The sequence below is a fragment of the Salvia miltiorrhiza genome, chromosome 2, assembly GCF_028751815.1.
Source record: "Salvia miltiorrhiza cultivar Shanhuang (shh) chromosome 2, IMPLAD_Smil_shh, whole genome shotgun sequence".
In the NCBI taxonomy this organism is placed as follows: domain Eukaryota; kingdom Viridiplantae; phylum Streptophyta; class Magnoliopsida; order Lamiales; family Lamiaceae; genus Salvia; species Salvia miltiorrhiza.
The window spans coordinates 19,987,380-20,004,849 of record NC_080388.1 but is presented as its reverse complement, the minus strand read 5'-3'; positions in this window follow the sequence as shown (position 1 = coordinate 20,004,849).

Here is a 17,470-nt window from a genome sequence, read left to right as displayed (position 1 = left end):
CTCATGTAATAGATATATCAAAACAATGCCCACCTGGAAATTCTAGCTTTGGTTCTCGTATTTTGGCGTGACCTCAATTGCTTCCTCGACTCGTATCTTCAGATATCATCATTGGCGTAGACGGTTCATGTAATAAAATAAACGTCTATCAGACAAATCCTCACTAGGTTCACTATTCTCATCTTAGTACTAGTCTTCGTTTCTCATCGGTTCCTTGTAACTAATCACTCTTATAATAATACTTCCTAAATATTCACCGTTTATACTCTCGACTCATCACCAAATTTTTAAATCTAAACAGTGCCATTAAGGAACAAACTCCTAGATACTCAAACCTAGATAGCATCTACAATCACATACTGAAGTTATGGCATTACATCATATTCTCTAATGCATTCTCGATAATTCACATATTACTAAATGACACAATTATGTGATTAAATATCTCAAGAAAACCAAATTTGGTTAAGTAAATTAAACTCGGAATAAGTCTCATATATATATATATATATATATATATATATATATATACTCCATTAGCATTTTTATGAATTAATATGGTGTATAGTTATTGCCATTAACACATGAAATTATAATAATTCAAAAGTAGGTGTGTTATGAATGCCTATACTTGACCTCATACCCTCTGTTTTAACTTCAAGAAATAAACTGCTTTACCTCGGAACTCCCCTGGGTGTTTGGAATTCATACCAATTGAAACCTCTTGAAGTCTAGTTTTATTTAAAAAAAAGTAGGTTGCAAAACTCTAAGTGCTTCAGGAGATATGACCATTTTCCTACAGCCTACCATATTCGGCAGTTTTGTGCAACTGTAAGTTTTGATTTTTGCAAAATATTATATCTTGTCAAAATGAATTGAAATTTTATGGTTAGATAGCTAATATGTTCATCTCGTTCATATAAAAATTTGGAAACCAAAACTCAGGGAATACTACCGAAAAGGGTGACTCTAGTATCTGTTTCCTCCAAACTTTCGGTAGAAAGTTGCAGTTGGTGATTAATATTTTAACAGGGTATCAAACGATGACCAAATGACTTCAACTTTTACATGAACGTCCTTAACACTTATACATACTTACCATAAAAGTTTCAAGATTTTTGAGTATCATTAACCCCGTCGAATTACATCAAGTCCGTAGCTTTTTTTTTAAGCTAGTCATATTAGCTCATCAATTAGTCAATCTTAAGCTTATAGCCAAGTATACCCTATTTCCCATCAAACCAATTCATCATAATCTTTATCAATCATCTCTAATCATCATTTTAATCCATCAAATATCATACCTACAATCTCATAGGCTCATTTTCATACTCAAATCCTTACTTATTTGATGAACTTCAAATTTCCAACATCACACAAACTAACACCTTCAAAAATCCATATCTCAAAATAAATCCATGCTTTTCATGCAAAAGATTAATAAATAACATCTTAATAGCATGAATACACTCTCTACTTAAGGTTAGAAGATGAAAAATTTTAGAAGACTTCCAACCCTATTTTTTTTCGAAAATTATTGAAGAGAAGAGAAGGTGATGTTTTCATGCTTTAATCCTCCATCTTCATGTTTATCAAGCTTAAATATAAGTAGATTCATGAGTTTTAGAAGCTTACTCTATGGTTTTTGAAGAGGAAAGTATAGCTCCTTCTTCTTGAACCAAGCTTTCAACCTCAAACAAGCTTTTGATAAAAAAATATATGTAGACTTTGAGCTTGATTTGGTAGATGATTATGGTGTAGTTTAGCTTGTGCAGTTTTTTTTTTTGAACTCGCTAATGGTGATGGATGAAGAAAAGTTGACAGAGAAGAGAGAGGAAAGGGACGTCTGCTATGAGGGATGAAAGAGAAATGTGATGTTTTATTTAATCCTATTTACTTAGCCACCAAGTATTTGACATATAACACATGCTTAATTATCCACTTGCACAAAATATCTTATCCATTAGCTATGTTTATCCACTTGCTTTGACTCCCCTCCTCTGAAGTCAGTTCTGCACACTAAACTTTCATGACAGAGCTGTTAAAAATTGGCAGACAGAGCTGCCTTAGCTTGGAGTCAGCTCTGCTATCAGAGCAGAGATCACTCTACTTCAGCTCTGTGACCATAGCAGAGCAGAGCTCGACTTCAGCTCTGCTGTCAGAGCAGAGCAGAGCTCGATTTAGCTCTGCTATCAGAGCAGAGTTCGATTCAGCTCTGCTGTCAGAGCAAAGCTTCGGGTTTCAGCTCTGCTATCAGAGCAGAGCAGAGCTCGGGGTTTTAGCTCTGCTATCTGAGCAGAGCTCGATTTGAGCTCTGCCGTCAGAGCACAGAGCTCAGTTTTCAGCTCTGCCATCAGAGTAGAGCTCGGTTTTTCAGCTCTCCCGTAAGAGCAGAGCTCGGGTTTTCAGCTCTGTCCGTCATAGCAGAGCTCGATTTCAGCTCTACCGTCAGAGCAGAGCTTAGTTTTTAGCTCTGCCATCAGAGCAGAGCACAGCTCGATTTCATGCTCTGCCACCAGAGCAGAGCTCGACTTCAGCTCTGCCACCAGAATATAGCAGAGCTCGATATCAGCTCTGCCACCAGAGCAGAGCTCGACTTCAGCTCTGCCACCAGAGCAGAGCACAGCTCGATTTCAGCTCTGCCACAAGAGCAGAGCTCGACTTCAGCTCTGCCACCAGAACATAGCAGAGCTCGATTTCAGCTCTGCCACCAGAGCAGAGCTCGAATTCAGCTCTGCCCCCAGAGTATAGCACAGCTCGATTTCAGCTTTACCACCAGAGCAGAACTCGACTTCAGCTCTGCCACCAGAACATAGCAGAGCTCGATTACAGCTCTGCCACCAGAGCAGAGCTCGACTTCAGCTCTGCCACCAGAGCAGAGCACGACTCGATTTCAGCTCTGCCACCAGAGCAGAGCTCGACTTCAGCTCTCCCACTAGAACATAGTAGAGCTCGATTTCAGCTCTGCCACCAGAGCAGAGCTCGAATTCAGCTCTGCCACCAGAACATAGCAGAGCTCGATTTCATCTCTGCCACCAGAGCAGAGCATAACTCGATTTCAGCTCTGCCACCAGAGCAGAGCAGAGCTCGATCACCAGAGCTGCTAAAACTATTTACAAGAAACGAAATTATAACTTCACTCTTCTTCGACTAGCATCTCTGTAAATCCTTATCCTCTCAATTACTTCATTCACTAGTTCCGTCATTGAAAACATAATAACTCAATCTATTGGGATACCTCATCTCATTATATGCTTTTATTTATATCTCAGTGCTCTCAAAAATAAATCTAAAAATGTTTATAATGAGGAAAAATGCGGGGTGTTACATCACCAGTGAAGATTTCTCAGAATCAACGAAGTTCACTGTCAACTGTCAACGTCTCTCGAGCAGCAAGAGAACTGTTCAATCTTCCAGTAGAAAGACCAGCTCCATTCTTCACTAATGAAGAAGCCACCAATCTCATGAGAGAGACACTGATGGATGATGCCTCTTCCGATCTCAGCATCACAAACGTCTTGAACATGTCAAGACTACATCCCCACCTCAGACCAGTTGCCAAAATGATCAAGAAATGTTGGTTTGACATTCTTGGATCGCCTGGTCACCTGTCTAGACCACACAAATTGGTACTGATCGCATTACTTCAAGAAGGCCCATTTAATTGGGAAAGGCCTATCTTCAAATCCTGGCTGAAGAAAAGAAGGAGACACATTCCTCTCGACATCTCCGTCAAGGAACAAGAGTTTCATCTTTGATCCTTCACAGCACGAAAGGAATTCAATGTCTCTGGAAGAACACCACTCAGGTATCTTCAACAATCCATCTCTTTGAAGGGCAGAAGAGCTCAATCAAAGAGATTTTCAGCCTAATTAGTGAAACCCCTGGTTCTACAATAGAGGCTCACTACAGAAGTCGAGGTTCAGTCAAGAGGAACCTTGACAGTTCCTCAACTCCAGTCAAGATCTCGCTTGACTCTCCTCAACATCCACTTCAGGAGAATTCTGAAGAAGCTGCACGACGGAGTCCAGAGGAAGTGCGAATTCCAGACACAGAAGCTTCTCATCAGCTACCACCATCCTCTGCTGACCCTTCGCAACGTCAAGAAGAACGACAATCGAGAGAGTCACAAGCAGCTGATAAAGAGAGAGATTACACAGAAGAGCCCCATCCTCCTCTCAAAGGATTCTTTCACTTCTGCCTTGATAGCTTCAACAAGAAAGTCAAGTTTGCAGAGCCTGCAGATCTCAATGCGGCATCCTCATCTTCAGTGACTCCGCTTACTCTTCTCAAGAATTATGTGACACTTCTTGCTCAACACTGTGTCACTACCACCTTTCCCTTAATCATGGCAACCGAGCATGCTGAAGAGTTTCAAGACCTGGTTAGTAAAACTCAATGTTTCTGGAAGAACACCACTCAAGTGTCTTCAACATTCCATCTCTTTGAAGGACAGAAGAGCTCAACCAAAGGAATCTCCAGCCTGGTTAGTAAAACTCCTGGTTCTACAGCAGAGGCATTCTACAGAACTCGAGGTTCAGTCAAAAGGAACCTTGACAGTTCCTCATCCCCAGTCAAAATCTTACTTGACTCTCCTCAACTACCACTCAATGAGATTTCTGAAGAAGCTGCACAAAAGACTACAGAGGAAGTGCAAATTCCAGACACCGAAACCGCTCATCAACAACCGCCATCATCCACTGTTCCTTCACAACGTCAAAAAGAACGACAGTCGAAGGAGTCACAAGCAGCTGACAAAGATGGAGAATCATACAGAAGAAATCGTTCCTCCTCTCAAAGGATTCTTCCACTACTGCCTTGACAGTTTCAACAAGAAGGTCAAGTTTGTAAAGCCTGCTGATCTCAATGCTGCATCCTCATCTTCAGTGACTCCGCTCGCTCTTTTCAAGAATTATGTGACACTTCTGGCTCAACACTGTGTCACAACCACCTTTCCCTTAATCAGGGCAACCGAGCATGCTGAAGAGTTTCAAGACCTCGTCAGCTACTTCTTCTTCATCTTCGTCAAGACAATGCCCAGATCCCAATTCCAAGGAATTGACGAAGTTCTCACTGATGCTGAAATGGATGCTCTAGAGAGCAGTGTCTTTGAAAAATTCAAAGTCACAAATCTCTGGGATGCAATCCATGACTGGTCTCCCAACTTCAGATAGTACCTCGTCTCCAAAGGTCTTCTTAAGGAAGATGACAACATTGATGCTGAAACTCATTCCGAGTCACCACCTCATCAAACTGTTCCTTCCAATACAAGGAATGAAGACTCAGCTGATGAAGATCCAAAGTCAGCAAGGCCTCTCACCGATGAAGAAATTCAGATGCTTGATGAAAGGTTGATCATCCAAGAAAAGGAGACTTATGAGCTCAAGGTTAAACTGGCCTTTCTTGAATCTACTGTCATGAATCTTCAACAGCAGTTGGGAATTCAGACCACATCCAGCAATGTACCAGAATCTCGCAATTACAAGAAACCAAAAGAAGATAAGAAGGGAAAAGGGAAGAAAGTTGAAGAGTCAACTGAAAATCCACAAGAGAAACCAAGCAAGAAGCTCGCATCAACTGAGGACAAAAGAAGGTCAAGAATGTCAACTGCCTTTAAAGTTCTCATTTGTAAATGATGTTCTAGAATTACTTTGTCAACTTCCTTTTGTTCAGTCTCACATCGCTATTCTCAACTGTTGATGTATTAAAACTGCTTTTTCCTTACTTAATTACGCTTGTTTATGTTCTCTCCAATCACATTCAGTCAATCTTTATGATAATAACTGGCTATCAAACTTAGGGGGAACACTGTTTAGTATAAATCAGTTATTGATATTTCTCCTGACTGATTGTTGGGAACTTGATTGAATTAGCATTATCTCTAACTGATGAGAGAATGAGATGATTTTTGACTTATTGTTGACTGGTGACCATGTTTTATTGATAAACGAGAAATATTTCAAAATACCTTACTTGAACAAATCTTTTCTAATCATTGCATAAATTGTTCGCCACCTATTTTCATGAGTAAGAGATTGCGTCAAATATTCTTCATCATTTTAGTCTCTTATTTTGAAGGTATTTCTCTGACGGGCATTAATTACGGACTTCAAAATTCATTAAATATGATTTGGCGCGCGGATTTCAAACCGCCGATGTCTTTTCAATTACCCTAAGTAACAGTTCATCTTCCACGATCACACTTCGTCACCACGTCTCACGTCTGCACCATGTCTCTACCACTCACCTCTCTCACTCCACTTCATCACTTTTTCACCTTCTCTTTCGCATCTCCACTAACCATCTTCCACAGCCATCTACTGTGAGAATTCTCCCTGTTCCAAAAATTTTCTTTCTGCAGATTCACAGAATGACTAAATCCGACGGAAAGAAGCTTGGTGCCCAGAAGGTCGATTGCCTAACTAAAGGAGTTAGATATGACCAGTCAGTGGATTATCCATCACTTGAGAAGAAACCGGAGCATCCTAAAGTAGAAGAAATACTGATCCAACATCAGTGGAAGACCTTCGTGACCAAGGAAGCTGATTATCTTCTCATCGATGCAGTCAGACAATTTTATCAGAATCTGAAATTCAACGATTCCGGTGAACTCTTCTCCGAAATCACTGTTTTCACGATCCCAAATTTCTCAGACAAACGAGAAGAAACACTCAATGTCACAGACATTGTCAGAAATCTGTTCAACCTTCCGAACAGTGGACCTTCACCCTCATCTATTTCAGATAACGAAGCAAATGCCACCCTCAAAAAGGCAATGAAGGATCCAGATGTGTCAACTGAAGGGACACTTGTTCTATCTCATCTCGAGCCTAAATACACTCTTTTAGGCAAAATCGTTCAAAAGTGCTGGATAGGCGCGACGGGAACTCCGGACAAGGCCTCTCAGCCCCAGAAAAACATCTTGGCCATTCTCCTGAAGGAAGGACCCTTCAATTGGGAAGATGCGTATCTCAAGCTCCTCTTCAGCGAGCGTAAGAACTCCAAGCCGGCAAATCTACTTCGACAGGGAAACAGGGTTTCCCAAATTATCATTCAAGGGATGAAATCATTCACTACTGTTTACTGGCCATAGATGATACCATTCTCAGATAACTGATTTATGCTTAATTATTCTAATTTTAGGGGTTTGCATATGCATATTTTAAGTTAAATCTTCTGGAAATTGGTGCGTTTTATAGCTTATTTTATGCTTTGCAGGAGATTTAGGTTTTATAGATGGAAGAGTGCAATTTTGGAGATTTTGGGTTAAGAATGGCATTTTTTAGGATAGCTCTGTCGCCAGAGCTGAGCTGACTTGCAGAGTCAGAGCAAAAATTTCCACAGCTGAACTTCCCTATGCATAGCTAAAATCTTCAGAGAAGAGCTGAATTCTCCATAGCTGACTTCTAGCTCTGTCATGCCGTTCCAGAGCTGACTTCCAGCTCTGACTATCTTTTCAGCTCTGCACTTTTTCAGAGCTCGCTAATGCAGAGCTGATTTTCAGCTCTGTACTTCCCTTTCCAGAGCTGAACGTGCAGAGTAGCCAATTTCTCGCCATAGTTGAAGATAACTTGCAAAGCACGATTTTGTTGGACTTACCTATGTTTACACGATTCTATTCCTTTTAGAGTGTAACACCCCGTACTTTTCCCTATTTAGAAATAGTGTCTTAACACTATTGAGAGTACTGAGATATTGAGATGCTAGTTTTTTTTTTATGACCAGATAAGACAGATTGTCTTTTAAATAGAGATATGAGTGGACAAACCAATGATAGAATTAGAATGAAGAGATTATGGTATGAGATTTGAGAAATGAGTTAAGTTAGAGATGCTGATTGAATTGAGCTGAGATTTTATTTTATTTCTGACTACCGGGAATAGAGTTATCGGATACCGAGTTATTAGAGAGATTGACTATCCTATTAAGAAAATAGGAATAATGAGTTGGAAATAGAGTCGAGAAAGAAAGAGTGAGAACCCTTGATGAAAAGAGTTGGTCTGAGAGACGTTTAGTTTGTCCGTGTTTTGCCGATTGCTTTGACGTGAGGTTATGTGAATTTACGTGACTGATTGATTATGTGATTTTTGTTACGTGTGCCTTTATGAGCGAGTTATTATGTTTTTTTTTTGTTGAGAACTTTAGCGCTTGAAATTTTAATTGAGTTTCCAAAGCAAGTGCGATTTAATTTTACCGAGAAATCAAAGAATGCCGGTTTATAGAAAATTTTCCAAACAAAATATTTTCAAATTATTTTTCCCATAATGAGGAATATTATAATTGAGTGAGTGCACTAATATTAGTGCTATATTTATTTTAATTTGGTCACATGAATATTTATGTTATGGCATTTCACTAATCAGTAACATTTCATGATTATTATTTTTTTCATTATACAATCACCCCTCTCACATTATATTTTTTTAATCCCTTAAGCATGTGCCTAAATACCAAAATTTGCCAAGTGGATATGAGCATTAATTTAAGAGTGTAGAGATTGGGGGATCAAGGCATTTAATGTCAAATATTTTCTAAGATTTGCAAATCTCTCAAAGATCATCCAAATCAAAGCATATCTTTCAAAAATTCTCTCTCTCCTTCACCCTCATTTTCGACCACCCCTCTCTCTCCCTCATCTCTCTCTTTCCTCCATAACCACCATTGATGAAGACCTCAAAAGCTTCATAGTTACATTCCAAGAGCTCAAATTCACCCCTAAATCTAACCTAAACACTTCTATCTCCTAGAATTCAAGGAAATCCATGGAGGTTTAATCATGGGGTTAGAAAGAGAAAGTTTGTGTTTTGGTGTTATCTTGGGTAAGTGATCTTTAAATTCATAGATCTAGCTTCTATGATGTTATATGTGAGCATGTATGGAAGATTGAAGCAAGAAATCACCCCCTTCCTTTTTTTTTTTTAGAATTTTCGAAAATTTTGGGGATTTTTACCCTTCAAAAATTTTCCTTTTTCTTTCCTTAAATTGGGGTGAGAAATGTGATCTATGATATGTTTGGTGATGAGTGATGTGTGTTTTGAAAAGCTATGACTTGAGATGCAAAGTTTGAGTGAGTTTAGTTTACCCAAAATTGGGAAATTTTGAGTTGATGTCTTAAATGATGAATTGATGATGAGAATGAGATAATGAGATGTCTAAGATGATGATTGATGGAGTAAATTGAGGATGTGATGTTAATTGGTGACTTTGATGTGAGTTAGTTTGATGAAAATTAGGGATATGTGTATCTATGCCCTAAATTGAAAATTGATGGTTTATATGTGAGATTAAATGGTTTTAATTGATAGATCTAAGGTTGGATTAAGGTTTCATATGTATTTGTGAAATTTCAAAAAGTTTAGTTTAACCAAAATTAGGACTTTCATACCTATGTTAATTAAGTGAATTGACTAAGGATAAATGAAATTGAGCATGATATTAGAGTCTAATAATGTTTGGTTAGGTTAAATGTTAGCTATATGAAATTTGGACTTAGTTTAGTTTACACAAGTTTTAGGTTTTCATATGTTATGAGGTCAATGATTGGTTTAATAAGGTTTATTTGCTATACGATCATTATGTGAATGTTTGTCATGCCTTAATTAAGAGTCCACGTGGACACATGAATTTTTCTCCGAGTTTAGTTTGCATGATAAAAGAGAGTCTATGTATGTTTAGTAAGTTATACGAATGCATGAGGTCATATATGTGTAATTGAGTACTTTTGAGCATGAAAATGAGACGAGAGTTGAAATGATGCGTTCTTTGAAACGTTTTCTTTGAGATTTGAGTTTGAGATGTAAGAGAAGAGTCAAGTTTGAATTGTGATGAGTAATATGTTCATGCTTGAATGTTTTTGTGTGTTCTAAGTGTTTAGGATGAGTTTCGAGAAGCTTTCATTGAAGGAGTGTAGAGTTGAGCATGGTTGCTTGTGTTTTTGAGTTGGGAGTTATTTTCGAGACGCACTGACCTACTGTTTTCAATGGGTTATTGTTACCTAAACACCTTGAAAGTTTTATGATAAGTATATATGAGAGTCCTGAGCATACCGGTAAAATTTCAAGACATTTGGACTTCGTTTACTCTTTTTATAAAATGGAAGACCAAAACTGCTACATTCTGCCGAAATGTTCGGTGAGTGGCCAATAGAGTCACCTTTTCCAGTATCTTTCGCTAACATTTTGGAGCTCAAATTTTTATCGTTAAGACACGAGTGGCTTAGCTAAGTACTCATCAAATTTCAAACCTTTTCGGAAACGTTTACTATTTTTTAAAAATCAAAGTTTTAAATTGCTCAAAACTGCCGAATATGGTAGACTGTAGGAAAACAGTAATATTTCCTAAATTAGTTGGAGTTTTTAATCCTACTTTTTTTTGAATGAACCTAGACTCAAAGAGGTTTCAAATGGTATGGGTCACAACTCCAGTGGAGTTCTTTACCTGAGTCTGGTGAAGTTTTGAAATTGAGTCAGCGCAGAATGAAGCTTGTTTGTGACATGTCTATGTGTGAATTTATATGCTTATGTGATTATGCTTGTTTATGTGCTTGATTGCTATGAGTTTAATCCGAGTGGAGTGTCAAGTCGAGAGTAGGACTTGTGAATCTTTAGGAGTTAAGTATACCTAGGGACTGGGACTTATTGAGTATAGACGTTGAGTGATAATTTATAGTTCGAGACGAGATTGGTTTTAGTGAATGAGTTCAAACTAAGGTTTGTTTTATCACATGAACCTTCGATGACGATGATGATGATGATTATGAAGGCCCGAGCGAGACAAAGAAGTAAGTCGCCTGTTTTCTTTCCAAGTTGAGCGAAGGACTTCAGGTGGACAATATTTTGAGTATACATATATCATACGAGCTTTCTAAACTGTTTTGATGATGTTATGAGTTTATCAAATATTTTGAGATAAATGATGTTTGAGAACTGTTTGACTTGCCGTTTTTTTGTTGTTGATAATGACTTCTGTGTTACCCTCTACTGATGAGACAAATTCGGTCCTGCCTCAAGCGGGATTTTGTGCACAGAGGTGACTGCGAGCTGTCTTCGGGTCGGCCGGTCACGGTACTTGAGAGGGAGGCCTACTTCTCAGTACCTTTGATATTGTTGAGTTGTAGATGTGGTGCATACATGTTGAGATCTTTGACTGCAGTCGTTTCTTTATGATGTCATGTTTATTAAAACTTCTTACACAGGTTCTTTTACGCTAAATTTATTCATGTGTATTGCTGAGATGTGGCAAGTTTCAAACCTATAGCTCTAAGAGCACCTTTCTTGTTTTTCGGCGTTTGCCCACTGAGTATTATGTACTCACGCCCTGCATGTATTTCTAAATGTGCAGGCTAAGTGAAGAACGAGATTGGTCTGGTGCTGGTGGGAAATTGTTCAGCTGATGTATTTACTTTATCGCATTTCCATTTTGTCGATAAAGTCTTGAGGATTGAGATACTTTGTTTTCTTTGGAATCAAGCAATTTACTCGCGGTTATATGTCTTCATACATATAATCGATTCACCTTTCGCTGTGATACTCTGAATATTATGATTCCTTATGAAAAATGAGCTATACCTACTTTGTTTTTGATCTTGAAATTCCTGATATTTATGAAGTTATGACGATGTTGACGTTTATACCCCTGGAGTTGAATTAAGATGATTTCCTTAGCACTTTTTCGTGCGAGCTTCCGCTTGATGTTCAATCTATTCATCTTGTCTTTTATTCTTTTAAAATAGTCGTATCGATACTCGGCCCACGCTATCATTAGCGTCGGGGATCGAGCTGCGACATAGAGTCCAGTTTTGCATGGCAAGTTGATGGTGATCAAGATTAGATTGAAGTCTATAAATAGGGCCATACTTTTCATTGTAAAAGACACATTCCCCTTGCCCTAATCTTTCGTTTCCGCTAGGCAGCCAAAGTTAGGTTTGCATGCTTTCTTAGTCTTAGTTTCAATTAATGTTCTTAGTTAGTTTATTTTAGTTCTTTCAATTCATGTTTTAGACTAGTTCTTCGTTTAGAGTTGTAATTACGTGACAGATTACTTCTCGAGACGGTTTTACGGTATTTCTTTAATCAAGTTTATTTATTTGTTTTTACTTGCTTTATTTAAATTCTGCCTTTTTAATTATGCAATTTAGTTTATGCGTTTTTATGATGCTTTCCTTTAAATTATGCAATTTAGTTTCATGCCTAGATTAGAAGCTTTTAAATTACAATATTTAAATTCCTAGTTAGTATTTAAATTCCAAGTTCCTTTACTTTAATCGCGTTTAAATTTTGCCTAGGGTTTGATAGTTTTTCGCCTAGATAATTTTAAGATTAAAGTTTTAGTTAAGTTTAATTTCACGTTAATTTACTTTCCATATTTTAGTTTAATAATCCTTAGTTTACAGTTTTCGTGTGACATAATTAATTACCCTTTAAGATCTTCCTTGAGAGATGACACTGGGTCAACTTACCATCACTAGATGTCCTTGTTCTATTGCAAGTCAACTAGAGGTGTTTCTAGTTTAGTCAATTTTTGGCGCCGTTGCCGGGGAAGTTTTTAGGCTCTTTAGTTGTGTCACTTTTCTTTCCATTTTTACTTGCTTTATTTTCCTTTTTCTTGTTTTTGGCTATCGTCTCCCTTCGGTGCGTTTAATCCGTATGTTAAATGTTGTGTTTACAGAGCAGCCCGGTGACAAGGAAGAAGAAGAGCGCTGCTAGCCCTGCAAGCACGCCAGCGCTGCAAGTCCAGCACTACAAAGAACCAGCCATCCGCCATCATGCTTCGAGCTTAAGATTGGAATTCTATGGCAGATTATTATGATATTTGTGAGTACATGAGCCTTTTGGAGGAAGCAATTCCCAAGTATGGAGTTACGCAGATCCAATACCATGAAGTCATACGAACGTTGGCGAAAGTGCCCAAACTTTTTAAGGTTGGGCATATCTCCCAAATACATTTGCGTGATTCTGATCCTGAGAGCACCATTCAAGCCTTCATACACACGATCATGTCAGTCATTCAATCGGCACAACAGGTTGTTGAGTTTGTGGACGCAACAGTAAAATGCTTTGAGACTCGCGTCCTTCAAGTCGTTAGTTGGGTGAGAGATATGATACGCAAGTGCAAGGGAGAAAATCTAGACATGCAGGATTATGACAACAATGACAATGAGTTCACTGCTGAAAAGCCAATTGCTGAGAACATGACCGAGGAGGGACTTTTGCAAAGTTCAGCTCTGATGAGTCCAGCTATGATGAGCACAGCTCTGATGAGTCAAGCTCCAAATGCTGCCAACCACGTGCCAGCCCTGGCAAGTCCAGCGTTGCCCAGTCCAGCCCTGCAAGGTCCACCTCTACCCAGTCCAGCGCTGCCAAGTTCAGCTCTGCAGAATCCAACTATGTCAAATCCAGTCCTGCAGAGCCCAAATATGCAGAATCCAGCCATGCAAAGTGCAGTCTTGCAGAATCTAGCTATGCAACTTCCAGCCCTGCAGAATCCAGCTCTGCAGGAACCAGCCCTGCCAGGTTCAGCCCTGTAGAATGCAGTCCTGCAGAATACAGTCTTGAAAAATCCAGTTCTGCAAGGTCCAGCGCTGCCGAGCCCAGCTCTGCCGAGCTCAGCTCTAACGAGTCCCTGCCAGGAGAGAAGGCAGCACAGCAGAAACAAAAGGAGATGGAGAAAGAGGAGGTTCTTGTGTCTTTGGTGGATGGCGATGAACTAACCGATTTATTGGATGAGGATGTGATAGAGTTCAAATGTTTGGCAAATTTAGAGAAAGATTCCACCGAGATGTTGGAAGAGCCTGACTTGGCCTTCACCAAGAGACTAAGCGATGCCAAGCAAAACAAAATCTCTACACCCTCTATTTCTAAGGTTGTTCAATTCTATTATATCATTGCCTCTGACACGTTCTTTTCTAACAATTTTACACAGGGATTTATCTATGATGCAAAAGACGTGAACTCCACATGTCTAAAAGGGACGAGCAAGATTCCATCAATTCTATCTTTTGGATCGGTAGATGTGGTGGATGATGAAGATGAAATGGTCCGAATAATGGAATGGTTCGAGCTTGAGTCTGATTTCGGATAACACTTGCTAAGTCGGGCTGGCGACTTTAAATCTAGCGCTTGGTGGGAAGCAACCCACTGTTGGTTTAGTTCTTGTTTCTATTTTTTCTTGTTTTTTGTTTTCCGTTTTAGTTTCGTTTCCTAGTCATTGGATGTTGTTCGGTTGATATGACTCTTGGTGTTAATCTTTTTGTTTCCAGCGCCACAATTCTACTATAACCTTGCCGCCAGCGTTGAAGAATGCCAGCGCTGCCCAGTCCAGCGCTGCTGTTTCTACTCAGCACAGACCGCAAATTGCCCACTTTTCGCCACCTCTCACGATGCTTCAGCTTTGCAATGTCGATAATCAGGGATGTTTTCTAAACTCTTTTTATTTTGTGCCCTAAGGACATGGCATGCTTTATGTGTGGGGGGTGTCTTATTTTGCATGCTTTCAATTGAGCGAGATTAGTCTTTCTATGCTTAGTTTTTTCTTTGATACTTGCTAATTTTTATGAATTTGTGGAAGAGAAGATAGTTTTCGATGTGAATTTCGGGTTGTGAATGAATGGTGGTTATTCTTACTTTACTTTTAATATGTGTTTCTTGATTATGCAAAGAATTATGAGTTTTGTTGCAACACGATTGTAAGTAAGTAAAACGTGATTTGTCCGGTAGATGTTAGAAGGAGTGTTGTCATTGTGATTGCCTACGATCGTATCCTTATTTGTGAAAATGCTGGACGAATTGCTGAAGGAATATTAAACTGAATTAATGCTCCGTTTGCCCGATGATCGTTTCTTGGATTATTATTAATTTATCATACAATGATTAATCTTAACATGCTCTTATGAATTTAAATGCTGCACGTTGGAGTCAGGATTACTTACTTGAGAAGCGTATGCAAAGACTATCGATGATCGAATCGAATGACTCCAGTTTTGATCTTCTGAACTGTATCCCGCTCAGCTTTCACCGTTGGATGGACAACGATCTATGAAAGTCCCAAGGCAGAAAAACTGCTCCTCACGTTTCTGCGCCTCTCTGCACTCTCAAAAATCCTAAATAATTAGTGTGTATATTTCTTAATAGCAGACAGCAGTATTTAAATAAATAAATACGTATGGGGCGCCAGACTAGTGTAGGGGGCGATTTCTGCTCCTTCTAGGGCTAGGAGACTTTGGGCCAGTCCAGGGACCAGATACAAGGAATAAAGATGGGCCTCAAATAAATTAATTATCCATGGTCAGCCCAGACCATAATTAATTTATAAATATTAGTTCATTCCACTAGAGAACCAATATTGACTTACCCTTTTATTGCCGATGATGAGTCGGGGCTTGTATTTAGACTTATTAAATCTTCGTATTTAAAATATCCGACATCCATTAATTAATTAGAGCTCTGACAGCTTAAATTATTTAATATCTTTGTAATCCTTAAGCAGTACCACTCAAACCTTATTATTGCGCCTGAACTTAATCAACCTGCAGGGTTTAGCGTAATAAACTTTATTGAGCTCCTTAAGGGGATGTCATTATCCTATATCGGATACGGGTACTAATACAGATAATCAAATATCATATATTAACCGCTATCACCCAAGATACAGAGTACTCAAGTTACTATATAACTCTCACTCATAGTAAGTCAAAGTGATACACGAATTAACATATATATCTGAAATCTTATTAGTATTAAGATTTTATTAAGTCACCGAGATCTTGATTCTTCACTTAAGTAAGATAGAAGAATACATCTCACTGTGGTCCTATCAATACGTTATGACGTACCAGTATAGACCAGTAGTCAAGACAAACTACTTCCATCTATACCGCAGCTTACGAAGCTGTCGTTTGAGCTTCGCGCAAATAAAATATCCTGTGCCCACAACTAGACTAGCTAGTGGTAAGTCCAAAGTCGAATCCACAGGGAACTGAGCAGTAACTTCTCCTGCAAGGGTGTCACTAAAAAGGTTTTGTATCTTGCAGTGCTCTGACCACAACGTGCTTATGGGCAGAACAGGGTTTCCAACTAAAATTGAAATAACAAGATAGATAAATCAAATAACAAAACAATTCTGACTTGGGTTTGAATCACTAAACATGAACTGGACACTCGATCATTGGTGCAAAGATAAATCACTATACTCGCATACCAGTGGTTATAGGCATAAGAATTGTTGCGCCCCTATTGTCACTCGTCACGCATGCAAAAACCCCTCGTCCAATCTATCCTTTCAGTTTATGATCCCTTAGAAGGGTCAGCTAATGGAATCAACTACCCCGGGCAACATCCACGCTCTCTGCGATGGTCTATCGCTAGTTGTGCTTTGCCCAGAATACTTTAAGAACTAGATAGACCCACTTGACTCTTACGCCGATATTTCACAGCAGTCACGGCTCCAACACTCGTTGTACTATTTTGGAGGTCGATGGCAACTCGCCTTTTGCCCAAAGTATTACTTGTGGCCAGAACTCCCTAGTTAACTAGTGACCAATTAATTAACCAAGTTGTTACAACCTTTTTGGAATCAAACCTAGTGTATCGGGAATATGCTCATACAATTGTTATGCCCAAATTAGACCTCTCGAGTTAAGTGTTCATGCTTAGATCGATCATCTTGCCCAAATCAGAATATAAAACTTAGCCAAACATAAAGTAAATAACAAAGGCAAAAGACATAAAAGAAAACATAAAGTAAAAACTGAAATAGAAACTTACTTAAGGCAAAAGGGTACTTACGGCCAAAAGTGCCGCAGAAATCATGAACAGAAAATTAAACTGCTATGCCCATAAGGGGCGACTACTCCTACCTAACTATGGAAAGTAAAACTACAACAATGGTCTCTCAAATTCGTGCTTCCCTCCTCTCTACTGAATGGTTCACAGCTATGTGGTATTTATAGGCATGAGTTAAGGCTACTCAGGCTGGGCCCAAAAGGAGTGGGCTGGAATTAGGGCTCCTTCTGCCCGAGATTGCATCCTGATCTGGAGGCTGATTCTTTCCTTATCCAAACCTCAAGGGATAAGGTTTTGGATATCTTTCCTTATCTACATCTTCTGATCAGATTATGCCTTTTGCGCTCAACACGAATTTATGTACTCCATCTCCTGCACTCTTGTTCTCTGCCCCGTCTGTACCTTCTGCCCACGATCATCTTCTGGTGCAACTGGGTCCCGAACGGTACTTATGGGCAAAGGGTCGATTTTGCCTTGAGCAACTCCAAACTTTATCTAAGCTTTTGTAACCTGCTGCTCCAATCTCCAATTGGCTCTGTAGTTGTGCTCATACTTCTTCCCCGAACCGAAGTCGCATTATGCCCAGAACCTTCTTCCGATGCAACTGGATCCCGCGCGGTACTTATGGGCAAAAGGGTCAGTTTGCCCAACATCCTGCTTCTCGGACTTTTGGTCTTCAAAACAAGCTTTTG